Source organism: Crocuta crocuta, unplaced genomic scaffold (genome assembly GCF_008692635.1).
Source record: "Crocuta crocuta isolate KB4526 unplaced genomic scaffold, BGI_CrCroc_1.0 scaffold271, whole genome shotgun sequence".
Lineage (NCBI taxonomy): Eukaryota > Metazoa > Chordata > Mammalia > Carnivora > Hyaenidae > Crocuta > Crocuta crocuta.
In genome coordinates this window covers 6,619,485-6,645,323 of record NW_027527824.1, presented here as the reverse complement: position 1 = coordinate 6,645,323, position 25,839 = coordinate 6,619,485, and the positions used below count along the sequence as shown (strand labels likewise).

The 25,839-nt window shown below is 38.7% G+C and overlaps 1 protein-coding gene across 10 annotated transcripts in view; it reads right to left on the bottom strand.

Moving 5' to 3' along the window:
• Nucleotides 1–25,839, bottom strand: part of SIK3 (SIK family kinase 3) — a 243,066-nt gene that overhangs the window by 162,350 nt on the left and 54,877 nt on the right. The window contains exon 1 of one of the 10 annotated variants that reach the window (XM_077777548.1): nucleotides 3,645–3,662. The exons of the other annotated variants lie outside the window; for them this stretch is intronic. The gene's annotated coding sequence lies outside the window, so the exon portion shown is untranslated. Of the gene's footprint in view, nucleotides 1–3,644; nucleotides 3,663–25,839 lie in introns of those variants that run through there. 10 annotated transcript variants of the gene reach the window in all.

The following is a 25,839-nucleotide window of genomic DNA, read 5'->3' as shown; positions in this document are numbered from 1 at the left end:
CACACACACACACACACACACACACACACGCACACACACACAAAACCTGGCAAATAGTTATGGTTTCTAAACTAGAAAACTAAATTACAGATAACCTTATATTTGTTGAAATTACACCCCTTAAACATGTTGTAAATCTGCAATGCTACCAAGACCACAACCCAGAAATACATTATTCCAAAATCAGAGTGACTAAAGGCAAGAAAACAAAGATATCAGTTCATATTTTTAAGAACCTATGGTGCACAAAGTTGAGATTTATTGTTTAAAATGTACCATTTCATAAACATGATAATAGTCCCAGTTGCTCTATAGGCCGTCAATCTAAGTATACTTTTTAGCATGCTCTAACATCTGTACCAAAATCTTTTAGAGATCGCCACTTTATCATTTACTACTGGAGCGCCTGGTGGCTCAGTCAGTTAAGTGGCCGACTTTGTCTCAGGTAGTGATTTCATGGTTCATGAGTTTGAGCCCCGTGTCAGGCTCTGTGCTGACAGCTCAGAGCCTGGAGCCTGCTTCAGATTCTGTCTGTCTGTCTGTCTCTCTTTCCTCCTCCCTCGTTCACATTCTGTCTCTCTCTCTCACACACTCTCTCGCTATCTCAAAATTTAACATTAAAACTTTTTAAATTAATAATAATTTACTCCTTATTGTCCTAAAAATTTTCTCTTTGGTCTAAATCTTCATCCAACTGGGTGTTTAATTACTCCTCGAGAACATTTTCTTCAGTGATTTTGTTTTAATGCTGATATGGTACCATTTCTGTTGGCCGCTCGACTTCTAGATCAGCATTGACCAATCCCACAAAACTATACCTCTGAAGCTCATATCCTGAAGATGGATTTGGGAAAAAGCATATAAAGTTATGAAAAACTTAAAGTAATACTATTATCAATTTATCCCCTGAGAGGCTGATGTGGCTGCCCAGTCTCCAAAAAAGCCTCCCTGAGACAGGCTTCCCCCGTCTTCCTCACAACACCCCCCACCATTTTGAAGAAGAGTGGCAGAAGAAAAGGAAGTACAGCAAAGCAAAGGCTCCCCTGCACTCAGAAGTTACTCTTTCCCCTTCCCCTTTCCAAATGCCTATGGGACACTCAGCATCATTACAGAAGGTTCTGGAAACTCTTGTCTGTGGAAGGATGAGTGGGATGGGCAGACAGGCCCAACGTTTCCAGTCCTGGGATAAAAGCTGTGACAGGCCTCTGAAGGAGAGAGCTGATAAACCAGACAAGAGGGCTAGGCCATCGTGTTCTCAAGGGTACGGAGGGTGAGGCGTGCAAGCCCTACGCACTTTTCTCTTTTCTCCACCTACAACCCCCTCTTCCCAGTCCTTGCCTATGACATCACCAGGGCTGTCTCTGCTTGGCGTGGGATTCCTCTCTCCTGTCAGCTTATTCAATCCTATGCCGTCCATGCTCCCATACTCTGTCCCCAAGGTCACTACACTCTTTAATTTTTCCTTTAAGTGTTGAAAGGCTGTTTCTGTGGAAGCAGCCCAAGGTAGATAATCTCACTTCATTAAATTATATTAGTCAACCAAAAATGGTTACTATGTTTTTTTAACAATACACTCTAATGTAGTTCAAGAAACAGTGTCAGAGATGAAATCTGAAATTTCCATACCTCTTTTTTTCTTCCCAAATTGAGGCTGCAAAAGTTTTGTACTAACAACGCTGATGTGCTCTGCAAATAGATTAGTCAGGCTAAACCACAATGGGGTAAGAGGGGGTAATAAAAAGGAAGGCAGAATGGGACTGCCTCAGCATGTATGCATGAGCATTTATGGGTGTATTATGATTACACTCTCAATTCCAAGAGATGGCTTGGGATGAGTCATTGTTTTATGCCATCCAGAGAGGAATTTCTTTCTACTGTTGCACATAATCGAGAGTGGACTACTCCTAAGTGGTTGTTTTCTACAGAAATTAAACAGAGAAGATCCTTTTTTCCCAGAACCAGATATTCTGTTGAGAATGGTGAGTTTCACAAAGAATTCAACACCATTTATGAGCCATTTTTTTAGCATAGAGAGAAGCATCTTGGGATTTACCAAAGAATTATTCTATACATAAATTCAGAAAGGGACAGCTGGACAGCTACCATAAAACAAGCTTTCCTGCTTTGTAGCTCAGGTGTCAACAAAACCCCAATCTAACTGGTTATTTCTCCAATACTTAAAAAAAGATGTTTTTAATGTTGTTCAGGGCCAGCCAGCGCCATATATGAAAGCATGGAGGACATCCTGAAGTCGTAGCCTCTCCAAAAGCCTCCAGTTCTAGAAAAGCCCGAATCCTCGATACACAACCATACTTGTAATGGTTAATTTTTCCAAAGCTGTCTGTGCTCAGCTTTATGTTTGAAGGCCTTCTGTGCTCTAACCTCAAACTACCTTTTCATCACCTTTCAATTCAAAACTGATTCATTCACTGTGCCCAGTAATGACCTGCACTGTCCCCATCTTTCATCACTCTGTCGGGAGTTCCTTCTCAGTGTCTCTCCCCACATATAAAAGAATCACACAGCTCAATCGTAACTTGTCCTGGAAGCCCTCCTCCTCTGACTAGTCCAGTCAGCCACAGGTTCTCTGTCCTTCCTCACAAACCCTGTCGTGGTGGCTTTCCGGATCACTCATTTGGGTACTTCATGATACAAAGCAATAAATATTATCTTTCCATTGATTCATAATGGAAAGATATTTTCTAATTCATATTTTGGAATTAGAAAAGCTTTTAAAAGTCATTAGACTAGACTAGTAGGCACCCAACTTTTTCACCACTAAGGACACTGTTTATTATTTATTAACACCTTCCTTCTACCCCTGCTTATCATTCTTTGGCCTTTTAGCTGACATCTGAAGGCCACCTTTTAAAAACTTCCTACAAGGGGTGCCTGGGTGGCTCAGTCACTTAAAAGCTTCCTACAGAGGCGCCTGAGTGGCTCAGTTGGTTGGGCATCTGACTTCAGCTCAGATCATGATCTTAGTTTATGAGATCAGGCTCTCTGCTGTCCGAATCTGATTGCTTCAGATTCTCTGTCCTCTCTTCTCTCTGCCCCACCCCTGCTCATGCTCTCTCTCTCAAAAATAAATAAATAAACTTAAAAAAATAAAATTAGGGGAGCCTGGGTGGCTCAGTCAGTGAGGGTCCGACTTCAGCTCAGATCATGATCTCGCGGTTCATGGGTTCGAGCCCCACGTCGGGCTCTGTGCTAACAGCTCAGGGCCTGGAACCCACTTCCAATTCTGTGTCCCCCTCTCTCTAAATAAAAACTGTCTACCAATAAACATTTTTTTTAAAAAACTGAAGACTTCTGGTGTTGATCAGAGCTTCTTTCTGTTCAATGCAATTCTCAAACAGAAAGGATATGCAAAGCCCCTTAAAAACAAAGATACTTGAAGAAGAAAAAAACAAAAACAAACAAAAAAAACCCACAAAGATACCTGATATTTTGGTTAAGCTGTGCAGCCTATTTGTGGCTAAAAATGCATAATTTCTCTCAGCTTTAAAAATAAAGCTTCCACTTGCTATTTACCCAGACCCTTGGCAATCTGAAGAACCAATATCAGGAACCACCGACTTAGGCCAAGCCCCTTATTTTATAGGGAAACTAAAACTTAGACCTTAAGAGGGAAAAGGGTTTACCTAAAGTCACAAAGGTAATGTCACAGCCAGCCTTCTGGAATGGAATATAAGTCTCTAGATTCTCAGTCCAGTGTTGTTACATGATGCCGATTGCTAAGGGCCTCACCTACACAAATAGAAGGCAGAGTATTTTAGGGCAGGGCCATGTCTTAATCCCTTTATACCTTCCAGTGACTCTTCTACACAGCTGAAGTTACAGTAAATACTTATTCACTAATTACATTTAATCAACTAATATTAAGTGACCTAATAATTTCTGCTCTTAAGAAATCTAAATTTAAAATGTTTTAAAAGTAATGCAAGAAGACTTTTAGAATATTAGAGTCTGTATCATCATGATTTTATGTCATAAACAAGACACAGAAAGCACTAATCATACTGGAAAATGCTATAAAATTTCATTACATTAAAATTAAGAACTTGTTTATCAAATGGTGTCAAAAGACACCATTAAGAGTAAATGTCAAGCTGCAAAAAAAAAAAAAAATCTGTAACAAACACAAAAAAAGGGCTCATGTCCAAATTACTAAAGAACTACCACAAGTCAGTAAGAAAAAAGACAACACAAGTGAAAAATCTGCAAGAGACTTAGGCATCACAAATGGCCCATAAACTCATTTAGAGGTGTTCCCATTATTATTATTTTTTTTAAGCAGGCTTCACACCCAGCATGGAGCCCTATGCGGGGCTTGAACTCATGACCTGGGATTAAGACCTGAGCTGAAATCAAGAATCAGACGCTTAACCAACTGAGCCACCCAGGCCCCCCGAGGTGTTCCCATTATTAACCAGGGAAATGCAAACTAAAACCACAATGAGATATGCTACACTCCTACTACACTAGCCAAAAATGTTAAAGTTTGACAAGTGTTAAAGAGATGGGGAGCAATGAGATCACTCCCATACTGCTGGTGAGAATATATGCTGTTACCCTACCTTAGGAATACTGCTGGGCAGTGCTTAGTAAAATCGAAAATAAAGAAATCCCACAACCTAGTAATAATTCCATTTCTGAAGCTATATCCCCAAAAGAAACTATTGCTGACACGTACCAGAATACATATATAGGAGTGGGCATACAGGCAGATGCATAATTGCTATACACTGTAAACAACCCCCAATGCCCACTAATACTAGAAAGAATACACTGTGGTCTATTCATGCAATGGAATACGAGATATCAGTGAAAATACTATGTAGCTATACATAACAATATGGAAAAACCCAAAACTGGTGAAAGAAGTATTCATACTGTGTAATTCCTATTATATAAAGCCAAAAAGTAGGCAAACTATATTGTTTAAAGAAGCATATTTAGGAGGCAAAACCATTAAAAAAAATCAAAGATATGAGTATCAAAAAGTTAGCTTGATGACTTGAGGCAGTACACAAGAAGCTGGCTTCTGGCCGTGCCAGAAATATTGTTTTATTTCTTGATCTGCATGGCATGTACTTGAGTATTTATGACAATTCATTAAGATGTGCATTAATTTTATTATGTACTTTTTTTAAAATATTTTATTTATTTCTAGGAGAGAGAGAGAGACAGCGTGAGCAGGGGAGGGTCAGAGAGAAAGGGAGTCACAGACTCTGAAACAGGCTCCAGGCTCTGAGCTGGCAGTCAGCACAGAGCCCGACGTGGGGCTCGAACCCACGAACCACGAGATCACGACCTAAGCGAAAGTTGGATGCTTAACCGACTAAGCCACCCAGGCGCCCCTATTATGTACTTTTCATTATGTCTATTTTCTTCCCCCCACAAAACAGGATTTTGAAAGTGCTAAGCACAGGCGTAGTATATAGTTCTCAATAAAACATACAGAAAGTGGGCTTTTTTTGTGTGTGTTTTGTTTTGTTTTGTTTTTTAAGGCAAGACACTATTAAACTGATGTGATCTACTTTGGGAAAAAGTACCTGTAAGTATGAAGCAGTCATATATGAAGCAAAAGCTGTTTGCCTCCTGACTAAGTCAGAATCCCAGCAGAAAAGAAACTGGCTGAGTCTCTTTTTTACAGCGAAAGGAGGTAGTAGTGTCTCTTATGTCCTATAAATGAAAACACACTGTTCTTGGAGGCAGGCAATGTGGGCTTGTCTCAATGTTAGTGACTTGGCCTTGAGCACATTACTTAATCTCTCCAAATCTCAGTTTTCTCATCCGTCAAACTAACAAAATACCTATCTATATAGCTTATCATGAGGTTCAAATAAAACAATGTTTGTAAAAGCACTTCACACGTGGTAAAGCACCAAAGGTATGGTATTATTAAACTACTGCACCATATTATTTTAGGTCACTCAAGCATGGAGAGTAAATACCACGGAACATACTTCATACTTTGACTTTCACTTAGGGTACAGGAGGAGATGATGCTCCTAAGCTGGCATAAAATCTAAGAGGGTAAGAGGAGAAAAGATGAAATTCAAGAGAATATGAAAACTGAATAGCGCCTTAAGGGAAAATGGCAGCTGATACAACAGCATTCGCTAATTCTGACCAAAGGACAGTTCCGAAAGAGCACACTACTCATCAACTACCACGGACCTAGTCCTAAACTGTATTATCTCTGATGGTAGGAAATAATCATAATCATCTTTTTTTTTTTATGTCTTTATTTTATTTTGAGAGACAGAGACAGAGAGTGAGCGGAGAAAGGGCAAAGAGAGAGGGAGACACAGAATCTGAAGCGGACTCCAGGCTGTCAGCACAGAGCCCAATGCAGGACTTGAGCCCATGGACTGTGAGATCATGACCTGAGCTGAAGTCAGATGCTTAACCGACTGAGCCACCCAGGCGCCCCCGTAATCATCTTTAGAAGAAGCCTTAGGTGTAATATAAATGGAAGAACGGAAAGGAAATCATTGTTAATTGACATCAGGACCACAAAACAAAATCATTTTCTGTCCCTGTATTTTCCTTAGTAGAAGAAGAGGATCTAGAGCAAGTATTCACTGATACCACGGAGCCATGAGAGGCTATATATTATGTCTACTGGAAAGGGAAGAGAAGTTCAAAGTGCTACCTTCCCCCCCAACACACACACAAGCTCCACCTCTACCACATCAATTCCTACCGCCTAAAACAAACACAAATACACAAAAAGAAACAACCACCTCCCAGACCAGAGGTCTGACTACATGAGCCAGATGAAACTATATATTTGTTTGTTCAGAAAAAGTAAGTGTAACAGCCAACTTGGCCAGTTCCCATAAGCACACACCCTTGAGAGGAGCCTGGGTCATCTGCGGCCATTCGGGCAGTTTCTACACAAGATGGGGAAGCAGGCTGCATGTGTGCTGTAAAACTCAACACTGCACCACCAGAACTGTTTGTGCAAAAGGAAAATGGAATCAGAAGGTGGGATGGGAGGCTTTGGTGCTTATCAGAGGGCAATCACTGAGTACAAATTTGTTCCTTCTCTTCCGTAAAACAACATGGACACAACCTCACTCTTTACCCGGAATCTTCCAGACATTAACCAATGGCCGTGGCAGCCCAGTGAGGCAAATAATGTTTTACAAATAGGGGGAATGTATCCTGGGGAAACAAAAACAAAAACAAGTCAGGTCCTGGCCCCCACTGCCTTTGACTTGCTACTCAAAAAAGACTCCTTGAGGTCTCTGTTTACCACTTTACTAGAGAAAGCTGCTCTCGGTTTCACACACACAAGACTATGTTTTAAGACAAACTCTATACGAAAGGTAGCAGAGCTGCTCTGCTTATCATTGTCTTTGTCAATTATCCTCCAAAAGTTTGTTAATTAGTTAAGGAAGTAGCTTTTGAGCACCTTCTGCCAATATAAAAAGGAAATAAATTCGTCTTAAGTAAGTTTTACTTTGTATTACTTAGACTAGCAGCTGCTGCAGAACAAAAGGTCTGATCCATTCGTACTTGGGCATGTCAGGATCTTTTTATTACACAAGTGAATGTGCCTGGGGACCGTCTATAAAGAAAACGTAAGAGAACCGCGTGGATGACATAAATTTTCTCTATCTTGATTCAGGTGTGAGCTATAGGATTTATCAAATCTCATTGAACCGTATATACTTTAGATCTGTGCATTTCCCAGTAGGCAAATTTTACCTGAAAAAAATATAAGCAAGGTAATTATTTGATAATAGCCAAACACTTGAGTAAGGCAGCACCCAGGAGAAGCCCACATCACACCACAATGAGACAAAAATCCCAGCTGGAAAAAAACTTGCTCTCTTTTCCTTCAGCCTGTGTTTCCAACTTCTGTGCACTAATTAATTCTTGAAGAATCAAAAAGCCATGGGCTTTCCATGCCTCCCGTAAGTAGAAAGGAGAGGGTCTCAGGGCAGTGCGGACATTCACATGTGCCTGTGAGCACAGAAACACGTCAACTAAAATTGACTCCTACATCAGCCAAAGTTACAAAAACCACCTTACATCAAAGGTGCAATCAAAAAAGTCATGGATATTTCATACCTCTCCTCTGAGGCAGATTAAGAGAAGAAATGAATTGAAATTTTATTAATAACCCCATGGCTCAAATTAATCTGTCATAATTGTCAGTGCAATGCTTATCAGACTGTAGAGGCCAAGTGAGGAATGTAAAAGGCTACAAATGTAAATAATATTACAAATGGAAATTACCACATTCATCTCCAAGGAACTAAAAGAATATTTTAGCCAAAGGCCAGGTCTATTTTATTCACAGAATAAAACAGATAAAGACAGAAATGAATACGGAAGTGGATATCTGTTTCAAGGGTTAATAAAAATACCTTTCCTCCTGAGGCAAATAAAGAAGAAAACACTAGCTCCTTCTTGATAGAAATGGCAGGTTTAACAATTTACAGGTTGTAGAAAACACACATGACACTCAAGGTAAAGGACAACATGCTCATTTTTTTAATGTCTGAGAGAGACAGCGTACAAGCTGAGGAAGGGAAGAGAGAGGGGGAAACACAGAACCTGAAGCAGGATCCAGGCTCTGAGCTGTCAGCACAGACCTGAGCTGAAATCAGACACTCGACTGAGTCACCCTGGCACCCCAACATGTTCATTTTTTAAAACAACCCAATGCAACCCCAAAGTCAGTGATTCTCACTAGCAATCTTTTACGCATTACCACATTTGGCTATATAAACCTAATTACCCATGCCCATTTCAGACATCTTGCCCCTTCCCTACAGAGAGAGACTTGATCACATAAAATAGCCTATCTTAGGGGCACCTGGGTGTCTCAGTCGATTAAGCATCCAACTTCGGCTCAGGTCATGATCTCGTGGTCTATGGGTTCGAGCCCCGCATTGGGCTCTGCACTGACAGCTCAGACCTGGAGACTGTTTCAGATTCTGTGTCTCCCCTTCTCTCTGCCCCTCCCTAGCTCGTGCTCTCTCTCTGTCTCAAAAATAAATAAACATTAAAATATTTTTTAAAAATAGCCTATCTTGGAAGATAAACAGGGCTTCAACAGTGCCCTGTTCAACAGTTAATTCTCAACTGATATAAGGTTGCAATCTCTGTAAAGTTGCCATGGGCCCATTTGGTAATGCTATCTAAGTTAAGGATGTAGTATTTTTCAGACTCCTAGGCTACAACATAGCCTTCAAAATGCAGTCATTTTCAAACTTTTGTTAAGAAGCTGTGGAATCCCTCCACAGAAAAAAAAAAAAAAAAAAGCTTATAGAGGCACCTGGATGGCTCAGTCAGTAAAGTGTGTGACGCGACTTTGGGGTTGTGAGTTCAAGTCCCATGTTAGGTGTAGAGATTACTTAAAATTAAATTAAAAAGATAAGTTTGTATCAGATGCCATTCCGCCTCCGTTTTGCTCCCTCACACTTAAAGAACACAAAACCACCCAGCAATAGTAACAGAGGATGAAAAAGACCCATAGGTCATTTGGAAATGTACCTGATATGTGGTTCTGGTGCCCAGTCTAAACCACTTTCCCCACATTTCTCTCCTTATTCACAAGCAAACCAGGAGGCTATCCTACAGAATTCTAGGGCTCTGGGTGAAAGTGACTTGAAGATCACTGATGTGCTCCAACCCCTCATTTCACAATTAAATGCAAAATGAGAGGCAGCATGGAGTAACTGAAAAGGACACAGAGGAATAAAGTCCTTCGTGGTTCTAGCCCTCGCCTGGTATATGACCTTAAGAAAATTTCTTACTCTGAGCTTTAGTACTCTCATCATAAAATGAGAATAATCATCTCTCTGCCTAACATACTTTCTATAAAAGTGCTTTGTAGACATCAGGGCACTGCATAAGGTGCTATTATTTAGTACTCTCATCTTAAAATGGGAATAATCATCTCTCTGCCTAACATACTTTCTATAAAAGTGCTTTGTAGACCTCAGGGCACTGCATACGGTGCTATTATTTTTATTGTTTGGTTATTATTAGCCAAGATGACTAAGGGTGAGTTCAGTGCACAGCCAGACCTGGAACTTGAGTTTCCTGACTGCCTCTCTGTCCAAGGTTGTTTCCACTACTTCACACGACACTTATGTGTTCAGTAGAGCTAAGCCATTCCTATCAACTCCTCAAATTTGGATTTTATAACATTTTATCAAGGAAAACAAACCGGTGCCAGGCAACAGAAACAAAATCTTTAACATTGCATGAACTACAAGTAAATGTAAGGAATTTACAATCCATGCAAGCCAAAAGAGGGAATTGTACATCAAGGATATACTGGCATTCTACAAAATGATATACTGTGAATACTCGTTTAGGCACAAATGAAATCATTCTGATCTGATATGTACTGAAGTTAAAAGAAAAGCCCATAATGTGGCTGAGTAATAACTCGAGGGTGTACACACTGATCAGAACACAACGGTGGTTTTTTTATGTTTATTTAGGTTTGAGAAAGAAAGTGCAAGCAAGGTAGGAGCAGAGAGATGGGGTGGGGGGGAGAGGCAGAGGATCTGAAAGCAGGCTGATCGTGAGCCTGCGGGGCTCAAACTCACAACCTGTGAGATGATGACCTGAGCCAAAGTTGGACGCTCAACCAAATGAGGCACCCAGGCTCCACCCCCAGTGGTGACTTTTAACAATCAAAAATTTCCAGGGGCACCTGAGTGGCTCAGTCAGGTAAGTGTCTGACACTTGATTTCGGCTTAGGTCATGATCTCATGGTTTGTGGGATCAAGCCCTGCATCATCTGTGCTATCGGCACAAAGCCTGCTTGGGATTCTCTCTCTCCCTCTCTCTCGGCCCCTTCCCCCTCACACACATATGCTCTCCCATGCGCTCACTCTCACTCTCTCTCTCTCTAATAAATAAATAAACTTAAAAAACTTTCCCAAAACTTTTCCCAATACTGGGTTGAAATTCCAGGTCAAATGTAAATACACTCTAATGAGGACTCTAACCTACAAGTCAGACGTTAGTAAAACCCTGAATAGACGTTATCTATTCACCTGCCACAAGCCTCAGTGGACAATAGAGAGGGTGCTCCAGGGTCTACCGGCTCTCCCTAACTCAGAAGTCTCAAATGAGCTGTTACCATTTCACCTGCCTAAAGGATAAGGAGGAAACAGTGAAATTAAGAGACTTGATGGAGGGCCTCAGTCAGTTGAAGAGTCCGACTTCGCCTCAGGTCATGATCTCGCAGTTTGTGAGTTTGAGCCCCACGTCGGGCTCTGTGCTGAAAGCTCGGAGCCTGGAGCCTGCTTCGGAAAATGTGTCTTCCCTCTCTCTCTCCCCTCCCCTGCTCACACTCTGTCTCTCTCTCTCAAAAATAAACAAACATTAAAAAAAAAAAGAAAGAAAGAAAAAAGAAAAAAGAAACAACAGACCCCAAATGGAGTCACTTGTGCTGACAGCTCAGAGCCTGGAGCCTGCTTCAGATTCCGTCTCCCTCTGTCTCTGCTCCTCCCCTGCTTACGCTCTCTGTCTCCAAAAAATGAATAAACATTAAAAAAATTAAAAGAAAAGAAACTTGATAGAAAAAAGAATGGAGAAAAAAATACCAGAGATGTCATTAAAATGTAGCATGAGTGGGAAGGGGAAATATAGACACACACACACACACACATTTTTTTTTTCCAAAGAATTTCTAAGACTAATGGAAATAATCTTCTCACAGAAAACTTGGAAAATACTACCAATTTTATTTCAGAACACAGAAATTTCTTTTAAAAAGTAGTGTTTATAAGCTCATGCATATTCATAAAGTGATTCATTTGGTAAGAACACACAGTCATGCAGAAGCAGTAACAAAGCTCCAGCTTTAAATGCTCAATCTACCCATCTAGACTTAAAGGTTATAGTAGCTTTTCTTGAAAACATATGACTCATCACTGCACTAACTATACATCTCGGTATAGAAAACACGGAAAACAGGGTGGACTGGTAGTACACAAGTTTGTCACTGACAACAGTGAGAAAAGTCAAACCACATTAGAAAGGAGCATGGAACTCTGGTAACAGCTACACACTTCGTCAACCTGGAAATTTCACATCAGAGACCATACGTATTACGGACTACTTTCAGGCAAGACGGTTTTCTGACACTGACTCATCCTGACCCATCTGCAGTGTCTAAGCATGTGATGAGACAATACAAGAATAAAGCAATGGTTGGGGCGCCTGGGTGGCTCAGTTGCTTGAGTGTCCAACTTAGGGTCAGGTCATGATCTCACAGTTCCTGGGTTCGAGCCTTGAGTCGGGCTCTGTGCTGACAGCTCAGAGCCTGGAGCCTGTCTTTGGATTCTGTGTCTCCCTCTCTCTCTGACCCTCCCCTGTCCACGCTGTCTCTCTCTCTCTCAAATAAATAACATTAAAAAAAAAAAAAGAATAAAGCAATGGGTCTATCAAGCAACCAAATTAGAGCAAACCCAGGTCAACTGATCTTGTAATTGATGGGTACGTCTACCCAAAGTTGCAACTGTTCACTCACTTCAGTGAAGATTGGTACATCACCCATGTGCTAGCCTGAACATACAGGATGTTTTTTATTACCGATAACAATATTAACTAAAATGTATTGTATTTACTCTTTAAAAAGTATTTGTATTATTATCACTATTTTTATTATTATATGATTACTGTCTCCATTTTGCAAAAGAATTGAAGCACAAAGAAAGGAAATGTTTCCCTAAAATTATACAGATACTCCAAGATGATGGTAGGACACAAAATCAACTCCTATGACTACAAATTCTGTAATTTTCCGTAACCTTAAAACTTTTGGGCATTTGTCAGCATGAAACACTTCATTCACAGAGCATTCCTTGATCGGCTCAAAAAATACTTATGAAACACCTACTGTATGTCAGTCACTATTCTCTCACGTTGAGGAAATAAAAAAGCACATAACTCCTGCATTAAGTAGTAGAGAGGGTACACTGCAATCCAGCAGAATGGTCAGGAGCAGATTAACAACAGCCACAACAATGAAGAACAGCTATGTGGGAAGTGGCAAGCAGAGACGGGTATGTGGCACAACAGGAAAAAGGTGAGGAAGCCCTTAACGCTTCCTATGGAAGGCAAGAAAACTTCCCACAGGAGGTATAACATTATCTGAATCTTGAAACATGAAAAAAAAATCTAGCAAGTGGATAGGACAGGAAGGAAACATGTCAGGAAGAAAAAACGAGATAGGCAAAGGCATAAAGGCCAGGAAAAAAAATATATATATATATATATATGTAATATACAGTAGCCCAGCATGACACAGAGCCATGGCAGGCATGGCGAGAGATAAAGCTGGCAAACAAGCAGGGACCTTGGCAACCAAGATGGGTCTCGGTGATGCCACGCTAAGGAAAATGGACTTTAGTTCAACAGAAGACAGTTAAGCTGGTAACATGCTGAAATTTAGGTTTAAAAAGATCAAACTGGTTTTACTATGAAGCATGTAACCGGGGGACTCAAGGCCCAAAACAGGCCTATCAGTTAAGACCGTACTGAAGTAGCATTAAAAAATTGAGTGCCTAAGTTCAGGCAGTAAGAAAAAGCATGAAGGGGAAGTTACAAATGAGACACCTATTTTGGAAGCAGAATCTTAACACTTAGTGATTGACAAAAAGTGGCAGACAAGGCCAACTCTCAGACGTCTGGCTTACGCTACAAGGTGAAGATGGAGAAGTCGTTTGGGTAAGATAAATACGGAGTTCAGTTTTAGAAACTGAAGTACGTTTGTGATAATACACTGAGGCATCAGGTAAAGATAGCCACTGTGCAGTTAGAAGCCGAGCCCCGAAACTCAGAAGAGACATGGCATTTAGGTCATCAGAGTGTAAGCTGTAGTTGAAGACATAGGCCTGGTTCCAGTTAGTCCAGGAAAACTATAGAGAGAAGAGATTGAGAACAGAAGCTTAGGGAAGCCAAATTTTTAAGGGACAGAGAGAAACCGTGTCAAAAAGCTGAGAAGAGAACAGAGTTGTTGGAGGAAAGCCAAGCTAAAGTGTGGAAACCTAGAGAAGAGAGAAATTCAAGAAAGAGCAGAGGGTTAGCACAATTAAAAAGAAAAAAAAGTTTTTGATTTTTTTTTTTAAAGAGAGGAGTGTAAGAGGACATAAACTGAGACAGTATTTCTGTAAACAATCTGGCATTTTGGCAATGTGTAGTTTCCAAAGGCTTCTAAGATGCCCACACCCAATGACACAGTAATCCACATCGAAGGATCTATTCTCAGAAAGCAATCAGAAATCCTGACTGTGGTTTATATCCAAAAATGTTCATCAGAGTATGATTTACAATGACAACAAGATGGAAATACTTTACACATATAAAAGAGGAATGGTTGAATAAATTATAGTACATCCATAAAATGCACATAATAAGCTATCTAATAATTATCCTCGTGGATAATATTAAGTGATATGGAAAAATACTCATGGTACTGCTTATTGAAAAGGGCAGGATGAAATCATATTGTTCAGTTAAATGGGTAAAACAAAAATGCATAGGGAAAAAAAAAGGTATAAAGTACAGAATGTTAATGGAAGTTTATACAGGTAGTGAGATATGTTTTTTTGTTTTCTTCTTTAGCCTCTTTTGCATTTACCAAATTTAATCATGTTCATGGCTTATTTTTTCCCTTTTTAAATATTTATTTATTTACAAGTAGGCTCCATGCCCAAAGTGGGGCTTGAACTCTCAACCGTGAGATCAAGAGTCATGTGCTCTACAAACTGAGCCAGCCAGGTACCCCTTTTTTCCTTTTTTTTTATTAGACGTTTTATTTTGGAATATCTCATTGTNCGTTTCTCCACATCCTCGCTAGCATCTAGAGTTCTCTCATTTGCTCATTTTAGCCACGCTGACCGGTGTGAGGTGGTATCTGAGTGTGGTTTTGATTTGTATTTCCATTCTCTCATTGTGGTTTTAATTTGTAATTCCAAACAGCTAATGACCTTGAACATCTCTTCATATACATATGTGGCATCTGTATATCCTCTCTGGTGAAATGCGTCTTCGTGTCTTTTGCTGTTTTCTAATTATGTGATTTGGTTTTTTATTACTGAGTTCTTTATATATTCTAGATACTAGTATTTTGTTGAATATCTTCTCTCAGTCTGTAGTTGGTCTTTCATCCCTTTAATATGATCTTTGGTCTTTGGCAGAGCAAATTTTTTTTGTTTTTATGAAATCCAATTTATCATTTTTTCCTTTTATGGGTCATGTTTTTGGTGGTAAGTCTGAAAATTCTTTGCCTACCTCTAGATTCCAAAATTGTTTTCTTATTTTTTTCCCAAGAGTTTTATAATTTTATATTTTGCATGTAAGGTTACAATCCATATTGAGTTAATTTTTGTATAGTATGTGAAGTTGAGGTCAAAGTTCATGTTTTTTGCCTGTGGATGTCCAACTGTTCCAGCACCATTACTGAAAGAGGCTACTCTTCCTCTATTGAATTCCTTTTTCATTTTGGTCAAAAATCAATTGAGCAACGGGTAACAAGTCTGGCATTTCTGTTTTAGGTAATAGAAAATGTTTTGGAATTAAGACAGTGGTGAATGACTTTGTGAGTATATTAAACACCACTGGACTTAACAGAGTAAATTTTATGGTGTGTGTATTATAACTCAAAAAAAAAAATCCACTAGGGATATCTGTGTAGGTCTCTATTCTGTTATTCTAAGGGTTCTCCATTCTGTTCCATTGCTCTGTGTGTCTATACCTACACCAATATCACACAGTGTTAATTACTGTAGCTACATCATTCTTGAAGTCAGGGAGAGTGAGTCCTCCTACTTCTCTTATATTTAGCTATCCTAGGTACTCTGCATTTCTACAGATAATTTGACTATATGTAAAAAAAAATCTTGCTGGAATTTTTATAGGATTTGCACTAAGCTGGTATGTCAATTTAAGAAGAACTGGCTTCTTTACTATGCTGAATCTTTTAATCCATAAACACAGTATGTCCCACCACTGATTTGAATCTTGACTTCTTTAGTCAACATTTTGTACGTTCCAGCATGGAAGTCCTACACATTTTGTTAGATATACACTTAAACATTACTTTTTATTTCAGTGACTGTAAATGATACTGTATTTATTTCCATGTGTTGTTAGTATACAGAAATGCATTTAATTTTTGTATGCTCATCCTATATTCTGCAACCTAACACACGTTATTACTTTTAAGAGTTTATCTGTAGGTTCCTTTCTACATTGACAATTATTTCATCTATAAAAGCGGAAATTTTATTTCTTCCTTTCTGATCTATGTTCCTTTTTTTTCCTTGCCTTATTGCACTTGTTAGAACTCATAGCACTATGTTCACCTAATTCCCAAACTTAAAATTAAAGCATTCAGGGGGCACCTGGGTGGCTCAGTTGGTTAAGCGTTCACCTTCGGCTCAGGTCATGATCTCATGGTGTGTGGGTTTGGGCCCCACGTCAGGTTCTGTGCTGACAGCTCAGAGCCTGGAGCCTGCTTCGGATTCTGTGTCTCCCTCCCTCTCTGCCCTTCCCCCACTCGCACTCTCTCTCAAAAATAAAAAAAAAAATTTTTTTTAATTAAAAAAAACTTTTTAAAAAAGTAAAGCATTTAGTTTTTCACCATTAAACGTAATGTTAGCTGTAGTTTTCGTAAATGCTCTTTACCAAGTTGGGGAAGTTATGCTCAAAAGGGCTGAGACCTAAGATTATGTATATAAGGAGTATCTCTCACAAATAGAAAAGCAATTACTTGTTTCTCACTCTCCCTTTCTCACATGGCAAAACCTCACAAAGCAAAACATATACTGCCTTATTAAGCACTCCACTCTACAGTAAGCTATCTACACATGACTCCTTAACAATGTTAATTCAGCCATGATATTTCCTATCAGGCATTTCCTACCAGAATAACTTGGTCATAAAGATAAAACAATAACTTTCTGTTTTAAACTGGTAACTCAAACAACCTGGACAATTAGATTCCTGAATACGGTAATGACAGAGTATGCCACACATTGTTCACACTCCTCAGTACTGTGCCTTGAACACAGCAAGCAATAAATAAAACTATTAATTTAAGTCCCTATTTTGTGAAATCATTACACAGCTGTTGTTGTTGTTTTTAACATTTTTAAATGTTTGTTTATTTTTGAGAAACAGAGACAGAGCACAGGCTGGGGAGGAACAGAGAGAAGGAGACAGACTCTGAAGCAGGCTGCAGGCTCTGAGCTGTCAGCCACAGAGCCCGATGCGGGGCTTGAACCCACGAACCGTGCGATCTTGACCTGAGCTGAAGTCCTATGCTTAACCAACTGAGCCCCACACAGTTTTTTAAAAAGGAAAGGCTAAAAGTTTCAATCCCCTGAATATGAATTAGAATACGCTACTTCAACATTTGAGTATGATTAATATTTACAACCTATAAATGGTTTTTTCCCACTTTTCAAATACCTCATCCAAATAATAAAAATGGGCTTCCTTCTTCACATTAGGTAGAAGACTAAATGAAAGGAGGAATTTCAAATTATAACATCTTGTATATAAGTAATAAAATAAAAAATAATAAAACTTACTTGTCTAGTTTTTCTAGATTCCTTCTAGAATCTTTCCATTGACTAAGATTCTATTAATAGTCTGAACAGTTAAAATAGACTCTCTCCCATGGCTAACAAAAAGTCAGGTCGGTAAAGCTCAAAATGAGCAGAGTGGCCTCCATTCAGTAAAGATATACAGATATAGATATAGTGCACACACAGTCAGGTCTTCCTTGCAAAACTCTGTATAGTCATTGTTTATTCTGGAGGTCAAGCTAAACCACAAATTAAAACATTTCTCAAAGATTTTATTTTCAAGCTACTAACCTAGAAATGTTTCCTTATATAAAAAGCACCCATCCTCTATGTCAATAAAACGAAAAGCAATTGAAAAAAAATCAGTCACCTCATACACTTGAAATTAAATAACACTGTATGTTAACTACACTGGAATTAAAATAAAATTAGATAATTTTTTTAAAAACCTGTCATCTCAAGTAGAATGGAAGTTGCAAGTTCCTAGCTCAGCTTCAATATTTGGGAAGCATTTACTTCTAGTTTGATTCTTTTAAGCCTAAACCAATTGACCTACACTAATTTGCTAAATAAAAAAAAAATGGGCCTACTGTTTAAGTACTATTTGTTAGTCATCACACACACACACACACACACATACACACAAAAGCTACTTACATCTCTAATTTCATCATCTAACTAAAACACAACCAAAAACCAGAAGGTAAACTAATTCAGTTCATGAGAAAGAATCCTCTACATTTCAGTACAAAAAATACTGTTCATAATAATGACCCTAAGCCATATAATAAACTTAAATTATACTCATACGCTCTATTTAAGAAGACAAGAACATATTTAACATATTAAATACATAGACCCAGCAAAGTGTCACTATCAAGCTCACTGGCTTGATTGAAATATGTGGCTCTGTGTCCTTGTACAAGGTTTTCTTTTTTAATTTTTTTTGTTTTAATGTTTTATTTATTTCTGAGAGAGAGACAGCATGAGCAGGGGAGGCGCAGAGAAAGAAGGAGCTACAGAATCTGAAACAGGCTCCAGGCTCTGAGCTAGCTGTCAGCACAGAGCCAACGTGGGGCTTGAACCCACGAACTGTGAGATCATGACCTGAGCCGAAGTCGGATGCCTAACCGGCTAAGCCACCCAGGTGCCCCTTGTACAAGTTATTTATATTCTCTAAGACCCAGTTTCCTTATATGTAGATGGAACTAATAAAACCTATTTCATTGGTTTGTTGTCTGGTATATAAGAGCTCAGTAACTATCAGTCATTTCTATTACTAGTACAAAATGTAGTATAGTACAAAGTGTATACCTCTATAATTAACATATATAATAAAACATACATATTAGGGTACCATTTAATGAATTTTGGCAAATGTGTGTACCTGTGTAACTATTTCACTCTAGTCCAGATATACGACATTTCCACCAGAAAGCTCCCTCCTACTCTTTTCTAGTCAATCCCATCCATCCACCCAGAAAGAAAGCATTGTTCTGATTTCCATTATCATCACTTAATTTCATCTGTTCTACTATTCATATAAATGGAATCATATAGTATATACCCTTTTGCATCTGGCTTTTTTTTCAACATAATGTTATGGAGATTCACTTCAAGTTCATCCTTTTTTATTTGAGTAGCATTTCACTGTATGACTTATACCACCATTTATTTCTCTGTTGGTTGTTTCCAGTTTGGAACTATAACACAAATATCTTTTTAAACAACAGGGTATATCATTAAGATACATTTATCAGTACTCTTCCTAATAGACAGTATCTTACCATAATATAAAATGTAGATATTTCAAAGCCTAGGGAAAGCCTCTTAATGATTAAATATTCCATTTTCACATACCAATAACTATCTAATTGACATTTCATTTACTCATAAAACAATCTTTTATTGTATCTGATGAGTACTTTTAATTCTGCAGAAGATAAAATTCTCAGTATTATGAGAGAGAGTGCACAAGTAGGGGAGGGGCATAAAGAGAGGGGGACAGAGGACCCAAAGCGAGCTCTACACTGACAACAGACAGCCCGACAGAACCCATGGACTGCAAGATCATGACCTGAGCCAAAGTTGGATGCTCAAACAAATGGGCCACCCGGGCACCCCTCTTTTTAGTTATTCTTAATTAATTAACAAATCTGTGCTGCCAAAATACATGCTCTGGCTGATAATGATAGTGCAACTTCTCTCAAGACAAATACGCTGTGGGGCGCCTGGGTGGCTCAGTCGGTTAAGCGTCCGACTTCGGCTCAGGTCATGATCTCGTGGTTCGTGGGTTCGAGCCCCGCGTCGGGCTCTGTGCTGACTGCCAGCTCAGAGCCTGGAGCCTGTTTCAGCCTGTGACTCCCTCTCTCTCTGACCCTCCCCTGCTCATGCTGTCTCTCTCTCTCTCTCTCTCTCTCTCTCTCAGAAATAAATAAAACATAAAAAAAAAAAAAAAGACAAATACACTGTAAGTCAAGCTAACTCAGGGCAGAGATTCTGCCTCATTAGTGAAGACTCCATCCTCCCTGAATGCAGACATCCTGAATTTATCCTACGGAGTTTAGACAAGTGGGCTTGCAACTACTTATCTGAAGGCAGTGGTTTTCAAACTAATGTCCAAAAAACATCAGGACATTTGCAAACATTTGTGTTATTTTCACTTTTTTTAATAAACTGTAATTATTTTTTAAGACTTCAATAACAAAGATGTACATAGATATGTTATATGCCAGTTTTCATAGAATGGAGACAAGTTTTGGGCCATTACACCCACTAGGAGAATTTCCTTTCATGCAGGACTCGAAATAAGCCTTCCCTGTCCATCTGCTGCACATGAAATTTTTTAAAATGCGTCCTTGATTAGGAAGACTGTAGCTGGACACTAGCATTTTTTCTTCTTACTTGGGACTATATATATCCCATTCATAAAAAAAAAAAAAATGATAGAAGCACACACACATGCTACACTCCACTAGTGTCAGGCAACACTGGCTCAGCACATGTCCTGGTGACACAGCATAGCTGTCACAAAGTAAATGAACCCATAATATGAAGGCCTGGGTCCTTCTTGCCCTCCTTTTATATTTATGATGGCCTTCTCATAAGCTTTTAATAGTTCTTCAATACCTTACATGTCTGTGGTCAGGTAAAATGATTACTCTCAGTGAACCACAGCAAAACAGGATAAAATTCTGAGACTTAAGCAAAAATACCCTATAATGGATATAAGAAGACTGTTATAATAATAAGTCAATTAATTTGCCCAAGGCAAATTAACAATCAGTATTAGAAACCAACACCAACCAATTCTTCAACCAATAGTAAACACACTGATAACAGTATGTAAAATGAAAGAAACACATATAAATAAAGTAACAGCAATTTCATCACTGGAGGTCACCTTTTATAGCAAGAAAAAATACATCTCAACTCTCAGATATGTTTAATGAAGTTAAATCTCACAAAACTAGATTTATGATCCCTGTCAAGTTACATTAGCTTCTGGGGAAAAATAACAAACCAGGAAGCATAAAAAGAAAGTCAAATGCTAAGGGGGATGCGGCAGGGTAGGGGGAGTGTTCAAACAAAATTTAAATCTAACAATACAAATAGCATAGCATTGTTCAAGGTAAGCTATTACAGAGAACATTCAGAACTAGTGTAGACCCTGGAGCAAAGGCTTCTATTAAATCCTACACTAGTACATTGTAAACAAGTTTACTGGATGAACACACTACTGCTTAAGTAAAATTAGAACCATTATTTGAAAACAGAGACCAGAGAACAATTCAAAGGTTAAAATTATGTGAAACCTTTAAAATTCAACAAGGCATGAAGGCTGGAAATTGCAAAATTTTTTTAATGATACGTTCATGCAAGTAAAGATAAGGAAGGTTTATTTAAGAACCACCATGCACAATAGGATGGAAAAAATCAAATAATATTTAGATAGCTTTTAAGTATGCCCTCAAATAAGTGGGCCAAAACACAATGAGATCTGCATGAGTGGTAATAAAAAAGAACAGGAGAAGCAGAAGAAATAGTGCTTTTATAAAAGCTATTACCCAAATGTAGTATAAGTAAGCCTGACATGCCCCATGGACAAGCACAAGCTGTTAAGAGGCCAGCGGGATCCAAATTATCACTCTGATTAAGGCACGGTCTTTAAATTTCAGACTTCAGAGTTATTTGTAAGTATGTAAGTCCCAGAATCTGCTTTTTCATTTGTGACACGTGTTGACTCTTTAAAGGCAAGTCCTATTATAAATAGTTCAAATAAAACAACAATAACTTTTTTTTTTTTTTTTTTTTTTTACTTTTGGTTCCCAAGAAACTTCCTTAGTATGTCTCAATTATAACACAGCTGTACCAGCTGGTGAATCCTGCTAATATTTTGAACAATTTTGCAATGTAAGGTTGTAATGCTGGCATGCTGTACAACTGCAATGACGGCAATGATAAAATTAAAACAAAATTTGAACCGTGCATATAAAACAAAATGTGTTGATCTGTTTTAAATTCAATGGGGATTTTTTTAAATGACACTGATATTTTCAAACACACAATGCAGATTCAAGTCAGCTGAGAAAGTTACTCAACAATCACTACAAATTGAATCCATGCGAATTAAGCAGTATTTAGTGATTCTATTTGTAAACTAGAATTTCCTGCAACGCCATTTTAAAACTTCTAGATCAGATTCGCTGACATTTTCTCGGAGCAATACAAATACAGTGCAGCAGTAGTTAACAGCACCAAATCTGAGCCTAGCTCTGTCACCTACCATCGATAAATTTGTATTTGGTATCTTAACTCACTGTGTCTTAATTCTTTCATTAGTGAAACAGAGATAAAAGCAACTTACCTACATTATTGGGTGGTTATGTAAATAACACATAAAGCTCTTATTAAGTGTCTAGTGCTTCAGTGCCCAAAGATGTTAGATGCCTTTATTAGTGCTGTCATGAGGCAAGATGTTTCAAAAAATTGTTACAGTTTACAAGGATTTTTCTATGTAAACCAGGATTTTGTTGATACTGTGGAATCAAACACAAAAATAACCTAGAGCTCTGCAGAGCTCATCAAACATGACCAACTGTCTTAAAAATTTAATGAACCTATAGATTTACACAAAAAACACTACCATTACCAGTTTCACACTTAGAGCTCCACGTAAGATTTCATTTGCACAACTTCAAACTAGGTCAAAGAGTTCAAGCCACAAATTCTGGTTATAAATGGTTATTTGAGAAACCAGCCGAATCAGAAGCAGTCTTACCCTCAATTTTCAAAATATCTAATTCAGATGACAGTGTTACTCCACATAAGCTCAAAACTGGATGTTCCCAAAGGAACTAGTTTTCAATAATAAAAATATTTCAAACACATTTTGGGGGGAAAAAAAGATAATGTATTCTTCTCCTCTCTATGAATAATAAAACAATCTTAGTGAGGAAGGTGTATGAGGCTCAGAAACTAGAGAGTTGTTTTCAAGGAGAGAACATAAAAAATTGCAAAACTAAAAATTAAAACAATGCTGGGGCGCCTGGGTGGGTAAGTCAGTTAAGCGTCCAACTCTTGATTCAGCTCGGGTTATGATCTCACAATTCAGTGAGATCAGCCCTATGTTGGGTTCTGTGTTGAGGACACAGAGCCTGCTTGGCATTCTCTCTCCCTGTCTCTCTCTCTCTCTCTGCCCCTCCCCCACTTGCACACACATGCTCTCAAAATAAATAAATAAACATTAAAATTTCTTTAAACAATGCTATGTGCATTTTACCACAATTAAATGTTTTTAATTAAAGAAAAATAAATAATTGTCCATAACCCCATCCTTAACATACATCTTCCCTAAAATTCAAGACTCACTGTTTTTGGACAAGATAGAAATAGGAAATAAAATTTCTAAAATTAATAACATAACTAATAGATTGTTTTTCATAATAATATAAAGAATATAGAAGTTGCGTTTTTCTGGAAGTTGAGACACTATAGTATGGAGATATATTGCAAAAGGTCATCAGAAAAAAAACAACCTTAACAAAAGGAAATGTGGAAATATGGATGCTATGGGGGCGATTCCGGGGCTCATGGATTTGTTAAAAAGAAACAATAGGAGTGCCCAGTTAGCTCAGTCGGTTAAGTGTCTGACTTCAGCTCAGGCCATGATCTCACAGTTCGTGGGTTCAAGCCCCACGTCAAGCTCTGTGCTGACAGCTCGGAGCCTGGAGTCTGCTTAGGATTCTGTATCTCCCTCTCTCTCTGCCCTTCCCCCTCTCACACTCTGTCTTTTCTCTCTCTCTCTCTCTCTCAAAAATAAATAAACATTAAAAAAAGAAAGGAAAAAAGAAACAACAGACCCCAAATGGAGTCACCTGTGCTAAGCCCAGGTCACCAAACCAACATTTAATACCTAATCTAATTGCAAGTTCAACCTTCCCCAGGAATCCATCAGTCCAATCGGTCCGGAATTTTCCTGATCAGCACCAATGAGGTAATCTGCCACATAGACCATTTCCATACCCCAGAGGAAAATGAGGCAATCCACCCTTTTCTTATCTCTGCCCCTTTTGGCTACAAGAGCCTTCCATTTTGTACAGCTCCTTGGAGCTTCTTTCTACTTGTTAGATGGGATGCTACTTGATTCGTGAATCATCCAATCAAGCCAATTTGATCTTAAAAAGTTACTTGGTTGAATTTTTGTTATTTAACAGATTCATACAAAGCTCTGGATGCCCATTCTAACTCTACTTAGAAAGGTCAGCATGTCAACTTTATGTGTAGAAGAACCAGAGCTCCTGAAGAAAAAAGCCTTAAAACCTAACATAGTAATAATCATTGTGGGAAATATTTTAAGAAATACCCCAAAGGTTTGTATCTTTCCCCACAACATGTGTGTGGGGGGGGAATCTAAGTATATCCTCTCAATAGCTCAGAGCAGCTCCTTTGAAGTAGAATTTCAGACTTTCCCCCCTTAAACTGACATTATTATTGTCATTATTCCATCATAGGTAACTTGTATTAAGGTATCACTAGTTCCTCCAGAATTAATGTCAAAGGCCATCAAGTGCCATCACTGTGTAAAATATATTAAATGACTCTTTTGCAAAAATAATTAGGGCTTCCCAAATTATTAGGGCCATGAAAAACATAAAATAACTCTGATGAAAGTTGGGATATTATATAAAAATATGCAAATTCCTTTTAAATTTGAAGCCCCTGGTTCATTAGGAAAGAAATCCTTTAAAGGAAACTGTGAAAGTTACAGAGTGGCTGCAGCAAAATTGGGATGTGTTTTATACAGTATTTACTAGTCATGCAAGATCTTAGATTGAAATGTAAGCCTGTTCACCTGCCCCCAATAACTAAGTACTGTACATCATTTGTTTCTGTCTTTAAAATATTTAGTAGTGAAAATTAAAAGGATACTGTTATTTTCTATCCAAAAAACTAGTCAAAGTTGTACTAATCTAGGAAGACTGTGGTGCCTGGTCTGTGCCCCAAATCTTGGCTGTGTCTGTTGGGAAGGCCACAGGCAAACACAGCATGGTCTGAAAAGACTGTTTTTGTGAAATGTTCTAAAGGATCCTCTTGCCATTTGAGAGGTAAGAAACCTTCCCATGGTAAATCCAGAGGGAAAAAAACCCAAAAGTCAATGTCAAATGTATAGGGAAGGATAAGTTAACAACAGCCCTCCTCCTCAAGCAGCTTAACACTGACAATAAAAGTCAACTACAAGAGACACCACAAAGCAAAACAAGATTACCCGCCTCTGTGACTCAGAGACAATTCAGCTGAGTTCAAAGGAGGGAATGATCCGCTGGGCCAGGATAAGCTAAGAAAGCTTCCCTGAGGCTGCGAAGCAGCTGAGCTGTTAGGGATGGGGAGTAGAGGGGTAAGGAAGGGCATGCGGTCCCACGCCTGTGCTCCTGTCTGCACAGTCCTGAATCTGTTGAAGGAGAGGATGTTGGAAGAACGACATGGGTCTGACCCCTTTTATCAGCATTAAGCTACTAATATGAATAAAAAGGTTCCTGTCACCCCCAAATAAGCAAGCAAGCAAGCATCACGACCTACACTGGGTAAAACAAAACGTCAATGTCTCAGCTTAGGACCAGCTGTAAATGCAAGTTCTGGTTAAACAAAACAACTGCTTGCTTTGAATTCACCTCCTGTGTCACCAGGGTAATTGCCCTAGATAAAGAGACATCTTCCAAGGCAGAAACTGTAAGAGATGACAATCAAGCTG